The sequence below is a fragment of the Sapajus apella genome, unplaced genomic scaffold, assembly GCF_009761245.1.
Source record: "Sapajus apella isolate SASKATOON/1434 unplaced genomic scaffold, GSC_monkey_1.0 scaffold38, whole genome shotgun sequence".
Lineage (NCBI taxonomy): Eukaryota > Metazoa > Chordata > Mammalia > Primates > Cebidae > Sapajus > Sapajus apella.
Genome location: NW_022436978.1, coordinates 14561696 through 14570440, shown reverse-complemented (window position 1 = coordinate 14570440; position 8745 = coordinate 14561696). Strand labels below are relative to the sequence as shown.

General features: G+C 46.0%; 1 protein-coding gene across 11 annotated transcripts in view; it reads left to right on the top strand.

The window, feature by feature from the left end:
* The window catches only part of ST6GAL1 (ST6 beta-galactoside alpha-2,6-sialyltransferase 1), a 160609-nt gene that overhangs the window by 44775 nt on the left and 107089 nt on the right, over nucleotides 1-8745 (top strand). Inside the window, exon 1 of one of the 11 annotated variants that reach the window (XM_032298306.1) lies at nucleotides 109-792. The exons of the other annotated variants lie outside the window; for them this stretch is intronic. The gene's annotated coding sequence lies outside the window, so the exon portion shown is untranslated. Of the gene's footprint in view, nucleotides 1-108; nucleotides 793-8745 lie in introns of those variants that run through there. 11 annotated transcript variants of the gene reach the window in all.

The window sequence follows — 8745 nt, the reverse complement described above, 5'->3', positions numbered from 1 at the left end:
GTAGAGACAGGGTTTCACCATGTTAGCCAGGATGGTCTCCATCTCCTGACCTTGTGATCCGCCGGCCTCGGCCTCCCAAAGTGCTGGGATTAGGGGTATAGCCACTGCACCTGGCCAATTCAGTGATTTTTTTTTTTAGTAAACTTATTGAGTAGTGCAACTGTCACCACAATCCAGTTATAGAACATTTCCATCGTTGGTGAAGTCAGCTTTAGATGCAAAAGGCAGGAGAATGATTTTTGTTTTTAATGGAATTAGTTCTGTGCTCCCAGCAGGAAGAGCTAGTTAATTAATTAATTCAATTAGTATTTACTGAGAGCCTGCCGGACCCACAGCAGCGCGAGGTGCAGAAGGGAATCAAGAAATAAAACAACTGGCGGTGGCTGCTTCGCCGTGGCTGACCAACTCCCCACTGAAGGGACATCATTACATGTCACCTAACTTGCCTGCTCAGAGGGGGTTCATGGCAACCACAGGGCAGGTTCCTGCTTTCTACCCTGTGGCTCTGATTTGAAGGCAAGGCAAAGGCCTTGCTTTTGCGATACCTGGCAATGCAGTGAATTATTGATGGAGCCGACAGAGAGAAGTGTACTCGCCAACATCTGCAAATAGCTTCAGGCTTTGGCAGGTCTGGATGCAGAATCTTGGAAGAGAGGAGAGTGGGTGTGCTGTTTACAGTGCAAAGATTTGACAGGTGGAATTGGGGCAAGGGTGTGCTGAGGGAGGAAAGGGTGCAGGCAAAGTCAGGGCCTTTGGCCAGGGTGAATCCAGGGAAGCGGTGCTGTGTGCACGGTGGGTGTTGCTTGGAGGCTGGGGAGTGGATGGGAGCATGGTCTTGTGTACTAGACTGAGGCAATTTGCACTTAATGGAGTAAATCTGGAAGATGCTATTTAGGTCTCTGAGGAGGAGCTTTATTATTCAGAGCTGGACTTCAGGAGATTCATCCTTTGTGAAGAGGTAAGAAGCTGGCAGGTTAGGAGACTGTGGGGAGGGTTCTAGTGTTAGATGATGTGGGCCTGACTTGGACGAGGCAATGAGGCAGGGAAAGACATGCCTGGAGAGAAAGTTCTGCCAGGTGATGGGGAGTGAGTCTTCTCTGTCCCTGAGGTCTGTACCTGCCTGTCCATCTGCCTGTCGCCCTTCCACCACGCTCCCTCTGCCTGTCCACAAACGAAGCTTCCTCACAGCGTGTTCTCCCCGGCCTCTGTGTACTTTCCCATCCACTTCTTCCCTCTTGTTCTACTCAGAATTAAATAAAATGATATATGGAAAGACCTCTAAAACCATGCTTGGTAGAAGTAGGCACTCAATAAATGGACTTCAATCTTGAGCTACACATTAGACCTCAATCTTCAGCTATAAATCAGACCTCGACTATCAACTCTATTTCCAATTCTTCGGTCTCCAGGAGGCTCTATTTCTTCATCAGCAAAATTGGCTAATGACACTTACTTTGAAAGGTTCTTATAAAAATTAAGGCCGGGTGCGGTGGCTCATGCCTGTAATCCCAGCACTTCGGGAAGCTGAGGTGGGCAGATCACTTGAGGTCAGAAGTTCAAAACTAGCCTGGCCAACATGGGAAGTGGGTCTTCCCTTGTTCTACTTCTCTTGCCCAGGAGGAAGGAGAGAATCCAGTGAGAGAGATGGAGAGCAACAGAACGCTGTACCCATGACAGACAGTGCCAGGGCAGGCAGTGGAGAGAGACTCCCAGAGAGGGTGGCCGGTGGTGCCAAATGCCACAGGAGTGAGGCTGGCACTGAAGGAGGGCTGGGGGACTCAGGATTGGGACTAGGTTGAGGCTAGCTGGGTGCCCCACCCAGGTGCCAATCTCGCACTTGCGTGGGCCTGAGAATGTTCACCTCCTTCAGTTTTGCATCCTAGGCACCTCCCTTACCCCAATCCTGGCCCTGGGGGAAACTGGGGACCTCGGAGAAAGCATTAGATTACATAGGCTGGACCAAGGGTGGGACTGTCCCTTCTGAGGACAGCCTCCCATAGAAAGCTGCCTGATACTGCTTGGGGCCCACTGGTCTCCTTCTTTCCCACCCCAAGGCAACCCCTCAGGGTCTCCATGGGCTTGCTGGAGTTCTGCGCAGTTTGAAGACCACAGATCCACCTTCCTGCATTCTACCACTGAGAATTCTGAGACCCAGCAGAGTACTTGACGGGGAGGTGTGACCTTGTGGGTCTTCCTTTGCTTTCCTTTGATTTATCACCTTCAGTTGGTTTACACTCCGTTTTCATCCACCGCCCCTGCCACCTTCCCCTTGTCCATAAGAGTTGGAAATACAGAGTTGACAGGCGAGGTCTGATTTATAGCTGAAGATTGAGGTCTAATTTGTAGCTGAAAATTAAAGTCCATTTATTGAGTGCCTACTTTCTACCATGCATTGTTTTAGAGGTTTTTACATACATCATTTTATTTAATTCTTTTTTTTTTTTTTTTTTTTTGATAGCATCTCGCTTTTTCACCCAGACTGGAGTGTAGCGGCATGATCTCGGCTCACTGCAACCTCTACTTCCCAGGTTCAAACGATTCTCCTGCTTCAGCCTCTTGAGTAGCTGAGGTTCCAGGCATGTGCCACCATACCTGGCTAATTGTTTACATTTTTGTTAAAGACAGGTTTCACCATATTGGCCAGGCTGGTCTTGAATTCCTGACCTCAGCTGCCTAATCCTCCCACTTCAGCTTCCCAAAGTGCTGGGATTACAGGCATGAGCCACTGTGCCTGGCCTTAATTCTTATAAGAAGCTTTCAAGGTAAGTGTCATTACCCCATTTTCCTGATGAAGAAATAGAGGCTCCTAGAGACCGGATGGCTTGCTTACCTCTGTACAGTTACTAACTGGAGCTGCTGATTTATATTCTCTCCCCACACACGTATTTCTTCAGTCACTCATATTTACTGAGGGCTTTAATACCAGGCACTGTTTTAGGTGCTCATACAATATGGACAAAGGACAAAAATTCTGCCAAGACCTTCTCCATCTGTCACTTGCTGGTGAGGTTAGATTGGCTTGTTCTTTATAAAGTCTCCTGTGCTAGACATCTCAGAGTATAGCAGTTGCTGCATTTATTGGCTATTGCTGAGATGAAATCCATGGCCCAATTTGCTCCTCAGCCAGCAAGGCGAATGGACTTCTTTCTTTCTGTTCCCGCGGTCTCTGAAACCTTCTGCTGAAACTGCCCTAGGCGAGATAGTTTATTCCATAAGGGTTGTGGCCGTGGCTCCCTCCCCTATGGTTCCTCCTCCACTTCTTTGCTTTTATCACCAGTGGTTTTCCTCAGCCACCACCCCTAGCAGAACTCTGATTTAGTTCCGCGATTTAGCCTTGATAAAGGCGAGCTGTTTTGGCTTCCTCTGCCCTAAGCCCCAGTGAGAATTTGGACTCAGTGTTTTCACTTGTCATTTTAGACTGTTTGCCAGAGTTTGCGGAAAAAGGCCTGTATTATTAATACCCTTGCCGGGAACAGCTGCACCCTGCCAGGTTGTCATGTGAAACCTCTGAAAAACCCTGAGCTACAAGGTCCACAGCTCCCCTGGGCCCACTGGGTCAGGTGGGAAATGTGATCTTCCAGAAACTGCAAGCAGCCAAGGAGGGCAGAAAGCAACTTGGAAGGAACTGATTAGAGTTTCACGTAGGAGACACAGCAGCACTGGGAGCGTCTCAGGAGGGCTAATTCCATCTCAAGTCTCCATGGGCCTGCTATATTTGAAGATCTTTTAGCCTGAGGGATTTTGTCACATCATATAAGAGACACATAAGATAAAAATGAAGATACTAAGAATTAGTTTAATAACATTTGGAGAGCCATTATTCCCTGCAGTGGTCACTATCCTCATCACCTGAAATAAATCAGTTTTAATTTTCAGAACAAGCCTTTGAAGTGAATGGGACTTGTTATTGCCACTTAATAAGAAAACAGTCTCGACCAGGTGTGGTGGCTCACGCCCGTAATCCCAGCACTTTGGGAGGCCGAGGTGGGTGGATCACCTGAGGTCAGGAGTTTGAGACCAGGCTGGCCAACATGGTGAAACCCCGTCTCTACTAAAAGTACAAAAATTAGCTGGGCGTGGTGGTGCATGTCTAATTCCAGCTACTTGGGAGACTGAGGCAGGAGAATTGCTTGAACCTGGGAGGCGGAAGTTACAGTGAGCAGAGATTGCGCCACTGTGCTTCAGCCTGGGCGACAGAGCAAGACTTCGTCTCAAAAAAAAAAAAAGAAAACAACAGTCTGAGAGAGGTTAAGTGAATTACTCAAGGTCATGGCAGGTAGTAAAGGGTAGAAGTGGAATTTGAACATAGTCCATCTAGCTGGAAGTGCATGAGCCACTAGACACGGCATCATATTTCTCTGACTCCTCAGTTTATCTCTGCAGTTGGTTCCCCCTCCTCTCCTCTCTGTCTCCCCTTTACTCTGTTAACAGCTTCTGGAGCCTGGTGTTCCAGGGACTTGACCAGAGTTCACTATCTGCTGAGCCAGGGGTTAGTGGGGTGGATGGTGGGGCTGCAGGCCAGACCAGGAGTGAGGAAAGACGGTCTCTGGCACCCTGTCCTCTATTCACTGAAATGGCCCCTCTTCACCTCTTCATGCCCCATCAAAGCTCCTTTTTAGTGCTGGGAGCTCACCACTGAGTTTAGAGAAAACAATCTAATAATGTTACTTGCTTGCTTAGAAAACCTCCGCCAGTCCGAGTTGCTTGCAGGATAAATTAGGACTAGAAATACCTGTCTGGAGCAGATATCCAGTTGAAAACCATTTCTCATCACTGCGGCCCTCATACCCTCCCCTACCCCACAGCTGCTCACCATTCCTGAACACAATGGCTGCTTTCCTGAATGAGCCTTTGCACTGGTATTCTCTCTGTTGGGCATGCCTTGCCCTGCTTGGTGAACTCCTGTTTAAACTGCAAAACGCAGGACGAACTTTACCTCTTCTGACTTCCTGTAGTACAGTTGGCACCACCTCAGCCCTTAGTTTTTAATGCTTTACATAATTTTCCACCTTCTAGTTTATGGTCTTTCTCTAAGCCTCAGTAGCAGGAGCTGGGCCCTGTTTATTTTGGTTTCATCTGTATTTGGGGCATATTTGTGTGAACAAATGAATGAGGGCTCATAAAACAAGCTCTGTATAAAGTATGAGTCACAGGTGGCCCCACTTTAACTGAAATATTAGGTTAGGTTGGGAGAATTCAGAGAAAGGATAGGTGGTAGGCTGAGGCCTAGCGTTATTGATTAGTTGACCAGTGAGCTGTGCACTCTGCCTACAGCATTATTGCAAATGAGCCTAGGACCCATTGAGAGAAGGTCTCAGGAAGTGAAGTAACTATGAGAGGCCTTATAATTGGGAAATGAAGCTTAGGTCTTCCCTGTTCTCCAGGCCAGACTCTTAAAGTCTGTACCTGATCTGCCTCCCAGGAGAGGAACTCCTTGGGCAGAGCTGGAGAAAGAGTGGGGATTCTGGATGGTTCCCAAAGGAGGGTAGGTGTGTATATTGTGCAGAAGAGGAGCCGAAGCAGATACAAGAGTAAGTCCAAGTCAGACTTTCCTTCTTTAATACATAGGGCTTGGGGGCATCTTTCTGGGTGTATCATGTGCCTAATGGCTGCTCCTAAGAATGCAACATGAGCTGAATTCAGACATGAATTTGGAGCTAGGACCTGAATATATGGATTGTTCTATGCCACTGGGCCCTCCGCCCATTTAATTTCTCTTTCCCTTGCTGCGAAGGCTTCTGAGAAGTTGCTGTGCAGGTGCTTAACGCTTTGGAGATGGTCAGGTGTGAGTTTAAATCCTGGTCTCAGGCACTTTAATTGCTAATTGTGTGGCACTGAGCAAAAATCATAGGGATGATACTTTTATAGGGCCATTCAGATCAGTGATGTTGGTGATACTGTTGAGAGCTTGCTGTGTGCCAGGAATTAGGCTAAGTGGTTAATGACCATTATCTCATTTATTCCTCTGAATACCCTATAGGCAGATGCTGTCAGTACTCTGAAATCCCAGATATATAACTGAGGTTAAGTTATCTGAAGCCATAAAATATGTAAATGGTAGAATCAGATCACGGACCTCACACCTTAACCACTATGCCATTGGTCCTCACTTTGCCTGATCCTAAGAATCACCTGAGATTCCTGTTAAAAGAGCAGTTCCCAGGCCCTGTCTCAGATTCTGATTCAATTTAGCTGGGGTGGAGCCTGGGGAGCAGTGGATGCAACAGGCACCCTGGATGATATGAGGATCTGGCAAGTTTAAGAAACACTATGTTGTGCCTTCCTGCCTGTGAGGTGTGGCTCATGGTTGGCCTTCAAGAAATGTTAGCTGTTAGTACTATAATATACATGGATTGAAAGGACAGCTTATTGTGAATGTACATCTTTAAGAAGCTTATTAGTCCTGGCACTAGATTTTAAAGGTAGAAGTCAAGGGGAAGTAGATTCTGGATCAGTGAATCTATATTCGAATACTCATATCTGCAAATGGCATGAGTGCCTTTAAAGGTCCCTGTCACTTGTGGCCAAGTAATCAGTGCCATCGTGTGTTGGGTGTGTTGGTTGAGCTGTTCTTCAAGGACCCCGTGCTGTATACATGTAGGCTGCAGAAGGCATTTGTGTACTGAGGACGGCCTTGGGTGTGTTAATATTCCAGAACAGGTGGAGTAGAGCAGCTATGCAAAGGAAGAAGGCAGGAGGTGTTAAAAGAAAAACTTTAGGCAAAATAAATGTAACAGTTATATTTGTAATATGTAATATGAGTATTACATCTGTAATATGCAAACAGTTTATTTGAGCAAAGAACCATTCATGAATTGGGCAGTGCTCAAAACCAGAAGAGGTTAAGAGACCTCTGCTGCAGCAGCAAGGACAGTGAGCTTTTATAGACTGAAAGTGGAAGGAAAACTAAGAAAATATGTTTTATTAGAGTGGGAAGACCCTAGTTAGAGGTGAGTTGGTGGTTCCTGATTGGTGAAATCTCTAGTTTCATTTTATTGTTTACTGAATTGGAGTTTGGCTTGCTTATGTAGTCACTCTGGTTACGGAGACAACCTCGGCTAATGGCCTCCTTATTTGCTTTAACACAGGGATGGCAGAGGTGGAAGTGAGCAGATATTTTACGGCCATCACTACTGCCTTGTACCCTGGGTAACCTGCACTGAAGTCTTCTCTGTAGCTTCAGAGCATCTAGATTCCCTTTCATGCCACCAATACATTAAAGCACTTCATTTTCCTCAGGGACTGATGATGTCTTGTTATCTCTTATTAGCATTCCAAGTCTTGTCTTGTTTTTGAATTCTCAAGGTCCATTTGTGGACATACAAATTCCCGAAGGCAGTCAGGAAATACTGTCCCATCAGAGCTGGGAGAAAGACTCAACCCTTATCCTGGTCCATGGACCTTCTATTTCCAACCTCAGCTTTGATGACAAAACTCAGCAAAAGCTTTCTTGTAGACTAAGAGCATAAGATACTACTTAAAGCTAAAGGAAACCCATGGAAAGATCACCCTTGAATACTTCCTTTCCTAAGATCCATGATTACCTGGGAGTTAGAATCCATAATAATAGCTACCACTATGCGCAGGGATTGTGTGCTGGGTGCTTTACATACATTTTCTCATGTAACTCTCCTAACAGCTTTATGATAACTATCACACTATGATGCAGGTCACACTGCTCTTTTTTCACAAATGAATAAACTGAGGCCCAGAAAATTCAATTAGATTTCCCCAGGCGGTGACAGACCTAGTTAGCACTGGAGTTGGACTTCAAACCTAGGTGTGTGTAGCTCACAAATGAACACTTATTATGCCTATACCATTTTGCCTCATTCTGATATTAGAAAGTCCTTCCTTTTTTGGTGAGGAAGAAATTTAGAGATTGGTTACCCTGACTGGTGATAAAGAGCAAATCTTTGTACAAATTGCATCAAAGGGTGGCAGATCCCTACATTCACATTTGAAGTCATTCCTAACCTTTTTAAATGTGGATAAGCATGACCTTACTCAAGTCATTTCTTTTCTTTCTTTCTTTTTTTTTTTTTTGAGACAGAGTCTTACTCTGTTGCTAGGCTGGAGTGCAGTGGCGTGATCTCAGCTCACCGCAACCTCTGCCTCCTGAGTTCAAGTGATTCTCCTGCCTCAGCCTCTCGAGTAGCTGGGATTACAGGTGCCTGCCACCATGCCCAGCTAAGTTTTGTATTTTTGGTAGAGATGGGGTTTCATCATTTTGGCCAGGCTGGTCTCAATCTCTTGACCTGGTGATCCACCTGCCTCAGCCTCCCAAAGTGCTGGGATTACAGGCATGAGCCACTGCGCCTGGCCTACTCAAGTCATTTCTTAGTAAGATGGATTGTTGCTTGCACATGACTCTCAGTGAAGATCGAGTAATGCCAAGAATCACGGCAGACTACTGGGGGGAATGTGTATCTGCAAACTATGGGGCTCTATGGCAAAGGTGTTGAGGGCCAGAAATTTGACTACTTTTGAGGAGTAATGACAACCAGGCACAGGGAGTAAGAGGAAGGGAGCATGTACTATGCATCATTTAATCAGCCATGAGCTTGAGATCAAAGGGAACCTACCCTAAGTTTAACTAGGATGGGTTTATCCAGATGTAATGGCATTGTAAGTTGAAAAGTTTCTGTGTATAATTCTCCCTCTCTCTCTCTTTTTTTTTTTTTTTTTTTTTTGAGGGGTTTTTCTCTTGTTACCCAGGCTGGAGTGCAATGGCGTGATCTTGGC